We start from the raw sequence: 17,979 nt of genomic DNA on the forward strand, positions 1-17,979 counted from the left end.
TTTTTGTTTTTTGGAGGGGAAACTGGGAATGGAGAAATTCGCATATAAATAAAGAAAAAAAAAAGAAAGAAAGGAAACCTGGCTTCAGCAGGGTTCAGCTCCAGCTTCCATCTGGTAACCTTGGACTAAAGTATTTTAGACATATTGCTTAATAAGTCTTTATAGCTCTGTCTGGACTCTGGCTCACTGGTTAAACTCAGTTGTTCTGGCTCAAACTTCTCTCCAAGCTGATTGGATTATCTCAACTTCTGACTGGATTGCTCTGCTTGTTAGAACTGCCTATGAACTCTACAAATGGCACTGCTCAGCACTCAACTTCTCTACCCAAAACTGAGGTGTGCACGTCACTCAACTGAACTGCTCTGAACTTAACTGAACTCAATCCCCTCTCTCATGTCACTCTGAGTAAGTATTCTCACTTTGAAATTGAGCATGTCCTAACTCTGACTCACGTTGTCAAATCTTTTTCTGTTATCAACAAGATGTTTTGTATTTAAGGTACATACTAACAGCCTGTCTTAATTCCAGCCAGATCGATCAAAGGTATGTACGAAGAATGTGTCTGTATTTCAGCCAGAGGGATTAATGTGTGTTTTCTAGCCAAACTATATCTATGGATGTGATCCCTTACCAGAACAGTCAAGCTGATAGATTAAAATTCTTCTACAATTATCTAACAATAATGGATCATATTAGCTATTTAATACATTTTATTGAATTATTAACTGAAATTAATATTTAAAAACTTTTCTTTTTTATATCTGAGGTTTATATCAAAGATTTCTGTTAATAATTGATATTGTCTCAATAATGTCCTTGTAAATTATATGTGCTTAGGTCATTTGTCACTACTATATAATTTTCAACTTTTCTATGGTTAGGGTATATTTGTTTCTAAGTCTTATTATTTAATGCAGTGCCCTTCTCAGTTTTCTACTTTCTTCTTGAAGAGTTTTATGATATGTACAATTTTATTTTTTTCAGTCTCATTTTCTGTAGATTTTAAATTTTTGTCATTTTATTAGAAGTAGATATTTAAATTGTGTCAAATGAGTGCTTTAATGTTGAACATAGCTGATATGACCATTCAAATATGTACATGATATTACTTGCAGTTATGTATAAACTAGTCCAGGATAAGTACACATGAATGCAGCTGGCTTATATAATTATTTAAAAATGATATGTATTTTTTTTCTGGAGTCAATGCCATAGAATTTTAAGGTGCCAATTCAGATCAATAAAATTGATCCTATATTCTTAAATATTGCATTTTCACTTTTACTCATAGCTACTTTCTCTGCTCTCTCATCTATGTGAAAATCTGCTGCATTTTTATTTGTGGGTTTCACAAATACTACCTTCTTGAATATCCTTAGGGTTGATAATTTCATGCACATTCAATTCCATGTTATGGAAATAAATGACAGTATTACTTTAAATGCAGATATAAATAAAAATAATGAATATTAGCATATGCAGTTAAAGCCTCAATTATATAAATTACTCTTTTATTTTTCCACTTAGTTGCCCAGACTGTAATCAGAAGGGCAATAATGATACTACCAGAGATCAGGAACAATGGAATGTAATCATTTCTAATACAGGTTTAGCTAATCTAGGAAGTCAAAAAACCTTTAGTGCAAATAAAAAGAGTATTAAAATGCCTATGAAAAGGCATAACATAAATTAATATGTTTTGAATAATAAATGTCAGCCAAATTAGTCTTTAAAACTAGATAAAAACCACTGACAATATCTGTATGACACATGTTTATAAATGGAAAGTAAAAAGGAAAAAAATTATTACAAAAGAAATAGAATGAATAAAAATCTTACATGATGCCTTCTCTAACAATCCTAAAGCTTCAGTGATCACTAGTATTTCAAAGGAAGTATTATCTATGTCTTACCTATTTATTGATATTATATCTTTCTAAGTGTGGAAATTTAAGCATGTTTATGTAACTTTAAAATTTTACTTCAAAACATTTGGTGTCTAATGATACACCTGTAGCAAACATTTAAAAATATTCAATAAAATAAAATATAAAATTATAGTTCATATTTTCAGACTATTTCTAAAATATTATTTTCATAGTATCCATACATTTGAATACAAATTCATAGTAGTTATATATAGTGTAATAGGAAATGTGCACAGGTACACATAATGTTTATCTATAAATTCCTTCTTTATATTTCTTGAAATTTGTTTATGAGGCAAATACATTAGCCTATACACATCAGGTATCTAAATCGTTTTTCAAATTCTTTTAGATCTTCTTTAGTTCATAGGTAAAATTAGTCCTTCCTACACAGGGTAAATGTTTTGGGTTGTCATTCATTTTGTGATATCAGCAGTTATGGAAATTAATAATTACAGACTCTTCTCATGATTGATTTATTAAAATGAATTTGATAAATTTTAAAGTGAGGATTCATATATCATTCATGATCATAATATTTTGAACAAGATGATTGTCAACTCTCAAATTAATGGTATATATTAGCTTAGCTCTGACAGGATTATTATTAATTTCAGATTACAATTTATACCATTTATATCCTATTTCAATAGCTGCTCTAAAACTGTTCTATGTGGAGGCTTATTATAAAATATGGTAGATTTAGAATACCCAAAGGAGTTAATGTGTTATACCCCATCAATAGCTATTTTTCATTTCTTCAAACTGAGTATGCTATTAAAATATATTTTAAATATTTATCACTTACATATAAGGAAAGCAAATTCTAATACCTCTGGATTCTTTACAAACCATAAATCTATAAGTGAATTTATGTTATGAAATTTCATATCTTATAAAGACTTTTGTGAAATTAACTGCACAAAAAAAACCTAAGTTTTATGAGGATAATTCTGTTTGGAGTTTCTTCCACGTAATCATTTCATTAACATTTGAACTAGGACTGGATCTATATTTTTGGTATGCTAACAAAACTGTAAAATAAAATGCATCACATACAATGATACTGTTTTAAGCCAGTATTTGATAAAGCAACAGGCATTTGGCCTATGGATTATCCTAAAGCTTTGTTCCCTTCATATAATATGTATGTGTGTCCTTATTTTCTTGAAGTCATCTGAGGACAACATGAGTTTTCTTTTCATAGGTAACTTTATCCACTATTATTGTAAGGTTTAAATATACTGACATACTGGTACTAAATTTCTGACTAATTACTTACCAAAAATATAATCTATTGTTAATCTACATAACCTGAACTCTGTAGTTGATACTATTGGGGCTTTACAGTATATCATTTTAATAACATGAAAATTTTTTTTAATACCCCTTTCTGAATGGTGCAGTTTATTACATATTTCATGAGGAGATATACCTGTTTCTAAAAAGAATTATCTGTAGTAAAATTCTCTAATATATTTCATATTTTTATGTTTTAGTAAATATTGTTCCACAAAAATAAGAATGTATTAGAATAAATAACAGGAAAACTGGCTAGCTACGTAATCTATGAGTTACTGACAACAATTTAAATAACACTCATTCAGATTGGCTAATAGAAGAAGCAATTATAGATAATACTATGGGCAGAAAATTACACAGTATGCTACTAGATTAATAAAAGGGTGTTCTGAAGAACACATTTTATTGCCAATAATAATGCATCTGCTTCTTCATATAGGGCTCTTAGGACTTTTTGCTTCCTCTAGCATATAGACAAAGATCATGATAGTACCCAGACCTAGTTCTTATCAAATAGCAAAGTCCTAGCATGGATAAGATGTAGGCTCAAAACCTGTAATCAAGTTCTGGGAATATCTAGCAGTTGTTAAATGAAATAATATTAAGAGAATATATTGTATAAAATTACTGATACTTAAAGAAAAAAATGATGTCCTGACATTTTGTTTGAGTGTATTTCCTAACTGTTTTGGTGTATTTCACTTGTTATGAACTTATATTTTTGGATATAATTGAAACAATTAAAGGTTTATTCTCTTTAAACAAATGTTACTGAATACAAATAGTATGGCCTTACATAGATTCCTTGATATCACTGAGTTCCAATAAAGAAACTTATTATGGGACTAAAAGCAGAGAAAGAGAATAAAAGAGTTAGGCTGACATATATGCAAATTTCCAGGGATTACATTCAACAATATGCACTTTTGAGGATGATCAAATTCTCTAGAATCATAATGTATTCACATTAAGATTATCTGTTCCCAATACCTGTAAACACACACTTAAAACTTCACGAGTCAACCCTGGCATGATCCCAAAAGCACACCTATCAGGCAATGCAACAACCACACTCTCCAAAGAAGTGGATGGGACAACAGAAACAAAGATTAAAAAAATAAAATAAAATAAAACAAAGCTAAAAGAAAACAACAAACAAATCACAATCACATACACACAATTAAAATCATCCTAAATCCAGATGACAAAACACAAAAAAAGGAAAAAAGAAAACAAACAAAAACAGGATAATAAATCTTCACTAGAGTCCCATAACCCAATACTGGAGGGTCTGAAAAATGTAGCATAGCAGTGGCACAAGACAGGGACCTTAAAACAGTCTTTCTGAAAGTAAGAGAGAACTTTAAAGAGTGAATGAATAAATCCCTAAAAGAAAATCTATGGAAAGAAACAGTGAAAGAAAAAAAATGTTGAAGACATGAAAATGAGAATTGAATCAATAAAGAAAACCCAAACTGAGGGAAATCTGGAAAAAAAAATTAACTTGTCTTAGGGTTTTCATTTCAGTAAACAGCCACCATGACCAAGGCAACTCTCATAAAGGACAATATTTAACTGGAGCTGGCTTACAGGTTCAGAGATTCAGTCCACTATAATTATAGCAGGAAAGATGGCAGTGTCCAGGGAGGCATACATGATCTCCTAATAGTACCATTCCCTGGGACAGCGTATTCAAACTACCACAGAACTCAAACAGGAGCCTCAATGGCAAGTCTCACAAACAGAATACAAGGGATTATATAGACACCCTCATGCACTGAAGAAATGATAGAAAACATAGATACCTCAGCAAAAGAAAATGATAAGCCAGGCAGTGGTGGCGCATGCCTTTAACCCCAGCATTTGGGAGGCAGAGGCAGGTGGATTTCTGAGTTCGAAACCAGCCTGGTCTACAGAGTGAGTTCCAGGACAGTCAGGGCTACACAGAGAAATCCTGTCTCGACAAAAAGAAACAAACAAACAAACAAAAATGATAAATCTGAAATACTCTGGGCAGAAAATGTACAAAAACAGGGATAATATGAAAAGACCAAATCTATAAATAATAGAAATAAAGTAGGAAAAAACCTCAGGTCAAAGGTGCAGAAAATATTATCAAGAAAATCATAGAAGAAAAACAATTCCTAACATAAATAAAGGGGAGCTTATCCAGGAAATAGGAGTATACAGAATAGAAAATAGACAGAAATAATCCCCTTCATAGCAAATAACCAACACTAGATATAATGAACAATAAAGAATATTAAAGCTGTTGGGTAAAATGGCCACGTAACATATTAAGATAGATATATTAGATTAACATCTGATTTCTCAATAGAGACTTTAAAAGGCACACATATGTCTGTGGAGTTCTAAAAATTCAAAAAGACCACAGATGGCAAAGTTTTTCTTTGAAAAACTTTTTGTCAAACTAGATAGAGAGAGATGCTTTCCATGCTAGAACCAACTTATAGCAGTATGCGACTACAAATGTTGTCCTACAAAATGGGAAAGACCACCAATCTAAAGAAGTTAAACACACTCTAGAAAACAATGGACTAAATGCTTCAACACCAAGAAATCAAAATAGGGAGGAAAAGTTCACCACCACAACAAAATAACAGGAATTAACAAACACTAATAATGGACAACTGTCAAAATTAATTGTCTCATTTTCCAAACAAAGAGACACAGAATTATAAAATGGATGTAAAAGGATTTATATAGTTTTGCATCCAAAGAACATCAAAGATAGACATGGCTTCATGTTAAGAGGACTGAAAAGGTTATTCCAAGAAAACGAACCTAAGAAAAAAGCCAGCATAGTCATTTTAATATCTGACAAGATAGACTTCAAACCAAAACTAAAAAGAAATGTTTAAAAAGGACACAATATACCTATCAATGAAAAATCTACAAAATTATTATTGTAATTCTTATCATCTATAAATTCAAAACAGGGTCACATGAGTGCATGAAAGAAATACTACTATAAATTACTATGTTATATCTTTACTCACATACACAATGATAATGTGTGGTGACTTAAGTTATCTATTCTCATCAGTAGGCAATTTATCCAGAAAAAAGTAAGGAAAGAAATGCTGTCACTAGCAAATGTCAAGAAGCATATATAACTAACATATTTACACAACACAATGTTCCATTCTTTCAAAAGAATATCCGTTTCACTCAGCAAGGTATGAAACTTTCTGCAGCATTGCATTGGTCACACACTCATACACAAAGCAAGTCTCAACACATATAGAAAGTTCAAATAACACCATCATATCTTATCTAGCAATAACAGATTAAATCTGTTATCTCAACAACAACAACAAAATGCTAATAAATTCATGGGAACAATTTGATCCTTGATTCTTTAAGAAAATATGTCAGACTGACAAACTCTTAGATAAGCTAACTAAAAGGAAGAAAAAATAGACAAAATTTGAAATGAAAATATATATTTCAACAGACACTGATGATACCCAGAGAGACTTAATGGCATAATTTAAAAACCTGTAGTCTACCAAATTGGAAAGTCTAAAAGAAATGGTTAGCTGTTTTGAAACATAGCATCACAGGAGCTAGAGGGAGGGAGGGACAAGGGATAAAGAAAGGAGGGGGAGAGAAGAAAGAAGCGCAAGAAAAGGTATTGGAAGAGGAAGGAACAGGAGAGGAACAGGAAGTGGAAGGGACAGGAGAGAAGTACAGAGGATTAGGAAATTGGATAGAAACACATAGCAGAGTGGGATGGAAAACTGGGGTAGCCATTAGAAAGTCCCAAACTCCAGGGAAACGATAGGCTCTTAGGAGCCAATGGTGACGACTTCAGCCTAAATACCCAACAAAGGAGAGACACCACCATTAGATACCACCTCCAGTAGATTGGCATGGCCCCCAGTAGATGGATGAGGCCACCCATGTATCTCAAAATTTTTAACCCAGAAATGTTCTTGTCCAAAGGAAAGACAGGAACAAAAAATAGAATAGAGAATAAAAGAAAGTGTAACCAGAGACTACCCTACCTAGGGATCCATAATGTCTGCAGACATCAAACCCCCACACTAATGCCAATAAGTATTTGCTGACAGGAGACTGATATGACTGTCCCCTGATAGGTTCTACCAGCATTGGAACAATATAGATGCAGACCCTTACAGCTGACCATTGGACTGAGCCAGGGGACCCCAATGGAAGAGCTGGGGGAAGGACTGAAGGAGCTGAAGTGGATTGCAACCCCATAAGGACAACAATATCAAATAACTGGACCACCCATAGCTCTCAGGCCAAAGTATATACATGGAGAAAGCCAGGACTCCAAATACATATATTGCAGAGGATGGCCTTATCTTATATTAATGGGAGGTGAGGGAGGCTTGATGCCCTAACATAGGGGTATGCTAGAGAGTGAAGCTAAAGGGTTATGCTAGTCAGTGAATGGATGGATGAGCACCCTCATAGAGACAAAGGAGGAGGGGTTGGTGGGGGGTAACTGGGAAGGGGAATAGCATTTGAAATGTAAATGAATAAAATGTTTAATTAAAAAATGAATCATAGCGCCTACCAACCGAAAAATCCAGGTCCAGTTGGTTTTAGAAAAGAATTCTACCACATGTTCAAATAAAGTTAAATAAAGTTTTATCAACTACACATCTGACTAATATCCAAAATACATAAAGAACTCAAAATTCTAGATACCAAGAAAACAAATAACCCAATTAAAAATGGTATATGGAGCTAAACAGAAAATTCTGAAAAGAAGAAATGTGGACATCTGAGAAATACTTAAAGAAATTTTTAACATTCTTAGTTATCAGGTAAGTGCAAATAAAATTATGTTGACATTTCTTTTTATACCAATCATAATGGCTAAAATTAATTTAAGTAAATGACAGCTCATGCAGGTAAGGGGGTAGAGTGAGAGGAACATTTAACTATTTCTGATAGAACTGTAAACTTGTATCCTCTGTAATACTCAATGTAGTGGTAGATCTTGATCTACAGCAACTTCTGTTGGCTCTCCCACTCAGGGTCACATACCCAAAGGAGCCTCCATCCCGTGCTAGAGATGCTTGCACTACCATGGTTGTTGCTGCTCTATTGTTAATTGCCGAAAATTGGAAACAGATTAAGTGTCTATCAATAGAATAAAGAAAATGTGGCACATTTATATAGTGGAGTATGACTCAGTTGTTAAAAAAATAAATCATGAAATTCACAAACAGATGAAACTAGAAAAAAATCCTTCTGAATGATGTAACCCACATCCAGAAAAAGAAATACAGTGTTGTTCACTTATATGTAATATACGGTGCGTATTCACTTATATGTAATAATATCTGTTGGGTCAATTACAAGCAAATTTAAACACAGAAGCACAGAGGACTAAAGTAGAGGAGATACAAAGATTTCTAAGAAAATGTAATATAATAGATAGCTGTAGTTGGACTGTAGACCATGGGCTGACCTGCACAGGAGAATCAAGTTGCCATGGGAGGAAGATGGGGACAGTGAAGGAAATATGGGGGAAACAGCTAAGATTAAAGGTCTCCTAAGGATTAGTATGGAGGCTAATACAGTAGAATCTTCCCATAAGATATATTTATAAAGACTATGTAAACTAAACATCCAAATAATCGTGAAGATAAAGTCTATGTAGGCCATCTCTTGTTACCAAATGAAGATTTTTGTACTGGGAATGGATTACATTAATCTAGCTCTTGGCCAAAAGAGCTCCATTATATAGTTAAATAGTTCATTAGATTGACAAGGCTATAAATTCCTCTCCACATACTGACAAGAAAGTGCTATTGCTGGAAACAACACCTACATACAACTTATTGAATATGGAGAAGTTAAGCTCCTACCTTGACAGAGGCTTTACATGTGTAGGTAAGGGGAATCTTGGCAGGAAGGTACTCTGCATGTTACCAAAGAAGAAATGTAAACAACACAGTCCCTGGACTTTTGATCTACAATGATATTTTTTAAAAAAACAAAAACAAACAAACAAAAAAACCATGCTAATAATATGGAGGCACATAGCTTGTGGGAGTAAGCAATCAAGATTAGACCAAGACTCACTCCATGAGATGGATTTCAGATCCGATGCTACTTGTTTAAGGCATAACTCAAGACTAAATAACCTTGTGATCAAAAAGAAAACCAAATTCTATTGTTATTAAAGGAACATTCCCATAAAATGACTCCTTATCACATTCTGCTGTCGATTAGTGCCTTGTTCAGCCATCATCTGAGAAGCTGGCTTCTTATACAAAACAAATACAGAGAGACTAACATCAAAAATGTGTCAAACAGCGAGAGACTTTGCAATACTCATCCATAATTAAGGTATCTCCATGAAATTCCTACCCTTCAGAAACAGAGCACAATACAGAGAGAAAACAGAGAGTGAGAACCTGAGAGGATGAAGGACACCGAGTAAACAAAGTATTCTATTTACAACAGAATCAACATATATTTGAACTCGCAGATTCCAAGGCAATATACATGGGGCCTGAATGTGTCTGTACCAGATAACGTCTTAGAGTTGAAAGGATAATAGAAACATAACTTAACTCCACTTCTAGACCAGAGGCAGTCTCCAGTTGATATTTACTTGCAAATGAAAATTTAGTTTTCCTCAAGGGTGTCTCATAGGAGAAACAAAGCTCCCTCACCCTCTGACCCCAGACTGGATGATATGCTGCATGCCCTGAAGTAGGTGGCCATCACAAAATGAAGTCAAGAACTCAATATAATCTATGGCAATTCCCTGTCTCATAATGTCATGATGAGGTGTTTTTTTTTTAAAGTTATAATGTTAAATTTAAATTAATTATATTTTATTCCATAGGTACTTTATGTATATAAAATGGCTTCTAGTTTGGTGTTTTTAATGGTTTCTTGAATGTGCAGGCCAGTAGGTCTCTTTATATAGGTCTCTCTCTCTCTCTCTCTCTTTCTCTCTCTCTCTCTCACACACTCTCTCTCTCTCTCTCTCTCTCTCTCTCTCTCTCTCTCAAAGTCTGGTTTCTTTTATCTTATTCTGATAAGGTTTTGTTTATTTGCTGTTTATTTTTTATGTTTTACTTTATTTTCAATTTGTTATTATAACTTAGAAACTTTCTTTCTTTCTTTCCTTCTTTCTTTCTTTCTTTCTTTCTTTCTTTCTTTCTTTCTTTCTTTCTTCCTTTCAATGACTTAAAGTAGCAGTCTGCCATGTTCAGATAGATCCTCTGGTCTCCTAGTAAGATGGAATACTCCCTTTTCCAGCAGGGCATCCATTTCTCTGAATTTGTCTGAGGAACCTCACTCCCAATCATCCACCTGAGGAAGGTAATTCGCAAACCTACACGTGCTGCTTCATCTTTGCTGATAAGAATCTGCCGAGAAAGTACCTGGAATTCTTGGAAAACCTCTCCATACCTATGAGATATTCACAGTATATTAAGCTTCAGACAATAGCTTTATATTCACTCTGAAAACTTCTACTCTCCAAGGTTCATATATAAACCTTGGTCAACTCAAATAAACTGCTTTAGTTGTTTCACTGAAGATCGTCTATGAGAGTTTTTTCATTGAGTCTCATCTAAAATAACTGCAATACCAAAATCTTACAAGAAGGCCTTCCTTGGAGAACCACAAATCCAGCAGTGGCCCCCAAAAGGCATGTATGCAACAGGTTGGTGAGGAGAAACGTAGAGGAATAGAGGAAGGGTAAACTGCAATCAAAATATATTTTGTGAAAAAAAAATCTATTTGTAACTAAGTTAACTACTTCCTTAAGTATGAGATCTAGGAATTTTTATCTTTCAAACCTCAGCTTTGATGTAGTTGACAACTCTAATTTTTCTTCTTTATTGTCTCTCAAAAACAGATGATCACTATCAAGATAATTAAATAAATGACCATCATTGTGTTCCTGGGTTAAGTAAACAAAAGTTGTGGGGTTCCCCCCACACATTTCAATTTTATAATTATTTATTTTATTTTAAGATTTTAGTATGGTTACCTCATTTCCCCCCCTTTTGGAAGTATGAGACATAGGAAAACATATTATTATAATATGTCAGGCATATTACAATTATAACATTAAATGATTGTTTGATATATACTATATTTGCATTTAATATATCTATAAAAATTGCCTAACACTCTACATAAACCATGGGTCATTGAAATTAAGTAATCTTAGTGCACAGAAGGATAGAGGATCAAGAATTTCACGTGATACTTGAATGGAGAGAGGTTGTCAAAAAGAAAAAGGAAAACAAAACAGGAAACATGCGGGTGTGGAGAGATTTGGATATAAGTATATTTCAGGATGGAGACATAACTTTTGGGGGGATATTTTCTCTATTTATATTTTAAATGTTATCCTCTTTTCCAGGTTTCCCACAGGAAACAATGTATCCTATTCCTCCTACCTTTGCTTCTATGAGGGTGTTCCCCCACCCACCCACTCCAACCTCCCCTCCCTGACATTTTCCTATACTGGGGCCTTGAGCCTTCATATGACCAAAGGCTTCTCCTCCCATCGATGCCCAACAAAGACATCCTTTGCTACATATGTGGCTGGAGCCATGTGGCTGGAGCCATGGATCCCTCCATGTGTGCTCCTTGGTTAGTGGTTTAGTCCCTGGGAGCTCTGGAGTGGTCAGGTTGGTTGATGTTGTTGCTCTTCCTACAGGGTTGCAAACCTCTTCATTTCCAACAGTCTTTTCTTTAACAATGGAGATTGGGCACCATAAGCTAAGTCCAATGGTTGGTTGTGAGCATCAGCTTCTGTATTTGTCAGGCTCTGGCAGAGACTTTCAGGAGACAGCTATATCAGGCTCATGTCAGCATGTACTTGGCATCCAAAATAGTGGATTCCCAGGTGGGGCAGTCTCTGGATGGTTTTTCCTCCAGTCTCTGATCCATACTGTCTCCATATTTGCTCCTGTAAGTATTTTCTTGTCCCTTCTAAGAAGGACTGAGCACCCACACTATAGTCTCCCTCCTTGAGCTTCATGTGGTCTGTGAGTTGTAACTTCTGGGATAATATCCAATTATCAGTGAGTATATACCATGTGTGTTCTTTTGTCATTGGGTTATCTCACTCAGGATAATATTTTGTAGTTCCATGCACTTGCTTAAGAACTTCATGAATTCATTGTTTTTAATAGCTGAGTAGCTCTTTGTGTAAATGTACCACATTTTCTGTGTCCTCTGCTGAAGAACATCTGGGTGCTTTCCAGATTCTGTCTATTACAAATAAGACTGCTATGAACATAGTAAAATGTGTCCTTATTACATGTTGGAGTATCTTCTGGGCATATGCCCAGGAGTGGTATAGCTAGATCATCAGGTAGTACTTTGTCCAATTTTCTGAGTAACAGCCAAACTGATTTCCAGAGGGGTTTTACCAGCTTGCAATCCCACCAGCAATGGAGGATTGTTCCTCTTTCCCTACATCCTCTCCAGCATCTGCTGCTACCTGAGTTTTTGATCTTAGCCATTCTGACAGGTGTGAGGTAGAATCTCTGAGTTGTTTTGATTTGCATTTTCCTGATGACTAAAGATGTTGAAGATTTCTTTAGGTGAGTCTTAGCCATATTCGATATTCCTTAGTTGAGAATTCTTTGTTTAGCTCTGTACTACATTTTTAATAGATTATTTGATTCTCTGGAGTCTAACTTCTTGAGGTCTTACTATACATTGGATATTAGCCATCTATTGGATGTAGGGTTAGTAATGATCTTTTCTCAATTTGTTGGTAGCCATTTCATACTATTGACAGTATCCTTTGCCTTACTGAAGGCTTCATCCTAGGGATGTAGGGATGGTTCAATATATGGAAATACATCAACATAATCTACTATATAAACAATCCCAAGGGAAAAATCACATGATCATTTGTTGGATGGTGAGAAATCATTTAACAAAATCCAACACCCCTTCATGATAAAAGTCTTAGAACGATCAGGAATTCAAGGCCCATAACTAAACATAGCAAAAGTAATATACAGCAAACCAGTGTCTAACATCAAACTAAATGGAGAGAATCTTGAATCAATCCCACTAAAATCAGGGACTAGACAAAGCTGTCCACTCTCTCCCTACCTGTTCAATATAGTACTCAATGGCCTAACAAAAGCAATTAAACAACAAAAGGAGGTCAAAGGATATAAATTGGAAAGGAAATAGCCAAAATATAACTATTTGTAGATGATATAATAATATATTTAAGTGACACAAAAAAATTCTACCAGAGAACTCCTAAACCTTATAAACAACTTCAGCAAAGTGGCTGGATATAAAATTAACTCAAACAAATCAGTGACCTTCCTCAACTCAAATGATAAATAGGCTGACAAAGAAATTAGGGAAACACCACCCTTCACAATAGTTACAAATAATATAAAATAATTTGGTGTGACTCTAAGTAAGCAAGTGAAAGATCCGTATGACAAGAACTTCAAGTCTGTGAAGAAAGAAGTTGAAAAAGATCTCAGAAGACAGAAAGATCTCCCATGTTCATGGAATGGTAGAATTAATATAGTAAAATGGCCATCTTGCCAAAAGCAATCTACAGATTCAATGTAATCCCCATCAAAATGCCAAGTCAATTCTTCATAAAGTTAGAAAGGGCAATTTGCAAATTCATCTGGAGTAACAAAAAACCCAAGAGAGAGAAACTATTCTCAACAATAAAAGAACTTCTGGTGAAATCACAAACCCTGATCACAAGCTGTCCTGCAGAGCAATAATGATAAAAACTGCATGGTATTGGTACAGTGACAGGCAGGTAGATCAATGGAATAGAATTGAAGACCCAGAAATGAACCCACACAACTTTGGTCACTTGATCTTTGACAAAGGAGCTAAAACCATTCAGTGGAGAAATGACAGCATTTTCAACAAATAGTGCTGGATCAGCTGGCAGTCAGTGTGTAGAAGAATGCAAATTGATCCATTCTTATCTCCTTGTACAAAGCACAAGTCCAAGTGGATCAAGGACCTCCACATAAAACCAGATACACTGAAATTACTAGAAAAGAAAGTGGGGAATATCCTTGAGCCCATGAACACAGAGTAAAATTTCCCAAACTGAAGACCAATAGCTTATGCTCAAAGATCAAGAATTGAGAATTGGGACCTCATAAAATTGCAAAGCTTCTGTATTACACATTGTTAATCCAAAACAATAGAATCTAATTAAGTGACAAAGTAACAAGCCAGAGGTAGAATATGCCCAGCTCTCAGAAGAAGCTATTAAAGACCAATTCAGAGAGAAAGAGTAAGTTGGGTGTTAAGTCAGAAGGGAGTCAGTTCAGTTTAGTGGAGTTAATTTCAGTACAGTTGAGTTTGCATGTCAGCAGAGACAGTTGAAGCTATAGAGAATGAGAAAGATCCAAAAGATTAAAGCAAATTGACACAGTTAGTGTGATGCCAAGAAGAGCAAGTCAGTGAGAAGCAGAGTGAAGACAGGTTCAATCAGTAAGCTTGGGGAGGAGTTTAAGCCAACACAGCTGAGTTGAGCCAGCCACCTAGAGTTCAGAAAGAGATAGAAGGTGAGATTGTACAGCAGTAATCCTCCAAGACAAAAATTACATCTGGCGAATAAAAGTTAAATTAATATTTGGTGATATAAATCTCCGAGACTGAAACTTTCTAGGCCTAGGTTAGCCAATGGAGACAAGAAGCTGAATCCTCACAGTCTAGGATTACAAAATATTAGATTGATGAAGACTAGACACTTCTAGACCTAGGCCTAGGGATAGATATATAGAAACATGCTGGCCTTAGCCCAAGCCATGTATTCATAAAACTTGACTATTATTCTCATCTCATCCTGTCCTCTGAGGAAATAAAAGTGACAAATACCTATATCTTAGATTTTTATCCCAGTGCTCTCTCTTATCAAACTTCAACCTCTTGATTACCAGGTCATATTATTTTATCACTGTATAGGAGCTTTTGCTGTTATAATGATGCACAGAAATTTGTTTATAGAAGAAGCCACATGATGTATATTATAGTGTCCAAAAGGTTAGATAGTTTATACAATTTTAATCAATATTCTTTTGGTGTAGTTTCTTCAAGAGTATCCTGATATTTTTTCAGAAAAATTAAGTACATATTATGTACTATCTGATGAAGACATCATTTAGAACTATATTAAATTTCCATTGGTGCATACTACATTTAGGAGGTTTAATGTCCTCTCATGAGAGCTTAACATTCTAACAAAGCAAACATTTGTACTGAAGCCCAGAAAGCTGTAGTCAGAGATCAGCCTAGGGAGGGGCTCTAGGCAGTTCAGCCAAAACCATCATGAAAAGTGGCTTTAAATTTACTGCTCTGTTGATTTGAGAATTGAGCTCACAATGTGCTATTTCATCTAGAATGGCTGAGTTGGTTTTACCTTAAGCATTTCTAAAGGAAGGTATAAACTGGTTCTTGTCTAAATCAGCACAGGAATCTTAATAAAATTTGCAGATAATTCTGAGATAAAGCCCATTCAGGACATGACACTGCTAAAGTGGCCAAAACCTTATGAGAACATATTGGGATTATTCGGTTAAAACAAACATAACAATAAAATGATTCCTATGAGTATTTTTCAATCCTCACCAGGAAAATGTCTTTTTAAAGTAGTTGGGAATTAACACAGAGATCTTTAACTGGACAATTTACAAAGAAATAGAGAACTGATACTCACTATTAACAGGAATGTCTTTATGTGATCACTCCTTTTAAGGTTTAGGGATGTGTATGAAAAAGGAGGCAGAAAATTAAAAGAAATAGAAGTGGTGAATGACTTCAAGACAACAGCATCTTTCAGACATTGCAGGGCTGATACACATAGGAACATACGGAGACTGTATGCTTATGGACAGAGCACATACATGGCCTTCACAAGATTAAAGCAAACAAAATCCCAACACCAAGAAGGAAAAGTTGACAGAAAGTCCCATTGTAAAAAGAAGCTGATTGTAAATGAGTGTGAAAATCTGTTTTTTTTTTTTTCCTTCAATAGCTGTTACAAGCTATATCAACCACATTCTAGCATACCCTAAATTAAGGAGTGGTTGATGAATACAAAATGAACTCCAAGATTCTTTTGTGCTTTTTGTTCATTTTGGCTTTTTTGTCTTATTGAATTTTGTCTATTTATTATCATAACTTTTCAGTAGTCCTTTTATTGAAATTTGTACACTGTATTCTGATTATGATTTCCTCCTCCCACACCTCATCCAACATTCTTTCCACCTTTCATCCCCTCAAAATCTATTCCAATTTTTTCTTCCCTGAATGTCTAACCACTCATAAATAATTCTCAACTTTTTGATGAGGAGGTGAGAAAGATCTGGCATGAGTGGAGGAGGGTGTAAGGCTATAACAAAAATATATTGTATATATTTGTATAAAATGATAATTATAAAAATAGAGTAAATCAAACTTCTTCACAGAAGTTCAAAATTATTTAAAATTTATAGAGATTGCTTCTATTTCCCACATTATCCACATCTATTTGATTATTTAAGATGAATAATCAGAATGAAAATTTAGTTAAGGAGATGTAATAAATATGAAAATGCTTTTGTTTGCACACCCATAACTATGTATGGAATTTTTAATTATTGTACTATTCAGACAAGTCAGATAGAACACAAAGCTTTACTCATGCTACATTGGTACTCAACTTTAAAATAGCAACCAACAGACTGGGAAAGATCTTTAGAAATCCTACATCCAATAGAGGGCGAAAATCCAATATACAAAAATAACTCAAGTAGGTAGAATCCAAAGAATCAAATAACCCTATTAAAAATTGGAGTACAGAGCTAAACAAAGTTTTTTTTTTTTTTTTTTTTTTTTTTTTTTGTTTTGTCGAGGCAGGGTTTCTATGTATAGCCCTGACTGTTCTGGAACTCACTCTGTAGACCAGGCTGGCCTCATACTCAGAAATCCACTTGCCTCTACCTCCCAAGTACTGGGATTAAAGGCTTATGCTACCACTGTCAAGCTACAAAGAATTTTCAACTAAGGAATATTGAATGGCCAAGAAACACCTAAGGAAATTTTCAACATCCTTAGTCATCAGGGAAATGCAAATCAAAACAACCCAGAGAGTCCACCTCACACCTGTAAGAATGGCTAAGATAAAAAGTTCAGGTGACATCAGGTGCTGGAGAGGATGTAGGGAAAGAGGAACAATCCTCCATTGCTGGTGGGATTGCAAGCTGGTAAAACCTCTTTGGAAATCAGTTTGGCTGTTACTCAGAAAATTGGACAAAGTAGTACCTGATGACCCAGCTATACCACCCCTGGGCATATACCCAGAAGATACTCCAACATGTAATAAGGACACATGGTTCACTATGTTCATAGCAGCTTTATTTGTAATAGACAGAAGCTAGAAAGCACCCAGATGTTCTTCAACAGAGGACACAGAAAATGTGGTACATTTACACAATGGAGTACTACTCAGCTATTAAAAACAATGAATTCATGAATTTCTTAGGCAAATGCATGGAACTACAAAATATCATCCTGAGTGAGGTAACCCAATGACAAAAGAACACACATGGTATGCACTCACTGACAATTGGATATTATTCCAGAAGTTTGGAATACTCAAGATACAATTCACAGACCACATGACGCTCAAGAAGAAAGAATACAGTGTGGATACTTTGGTCCTTCTTAGAAGGGGCATTAAAATACAGGGACAAAGATTTGAGCAAAAATT

The sequence above is a fragment of the Mastomys coucha genome, unplaced genomic scaffold (genome assembly GCF_008632895.1).
Source record: "Mastomys coucha isolate ucsf_1 unplaced genomic scaffold, UCSF_Mcou_1 pScaffold22, whole genome shotgun sequence".
In the NCBI taxonomy this organism is placed as follows: domain Eukaryota; kingdom Metazoa; phylum Chordata; class Mammalia; order Rodentia; family Muridae; genus Mastomys; species Mastomys coucha.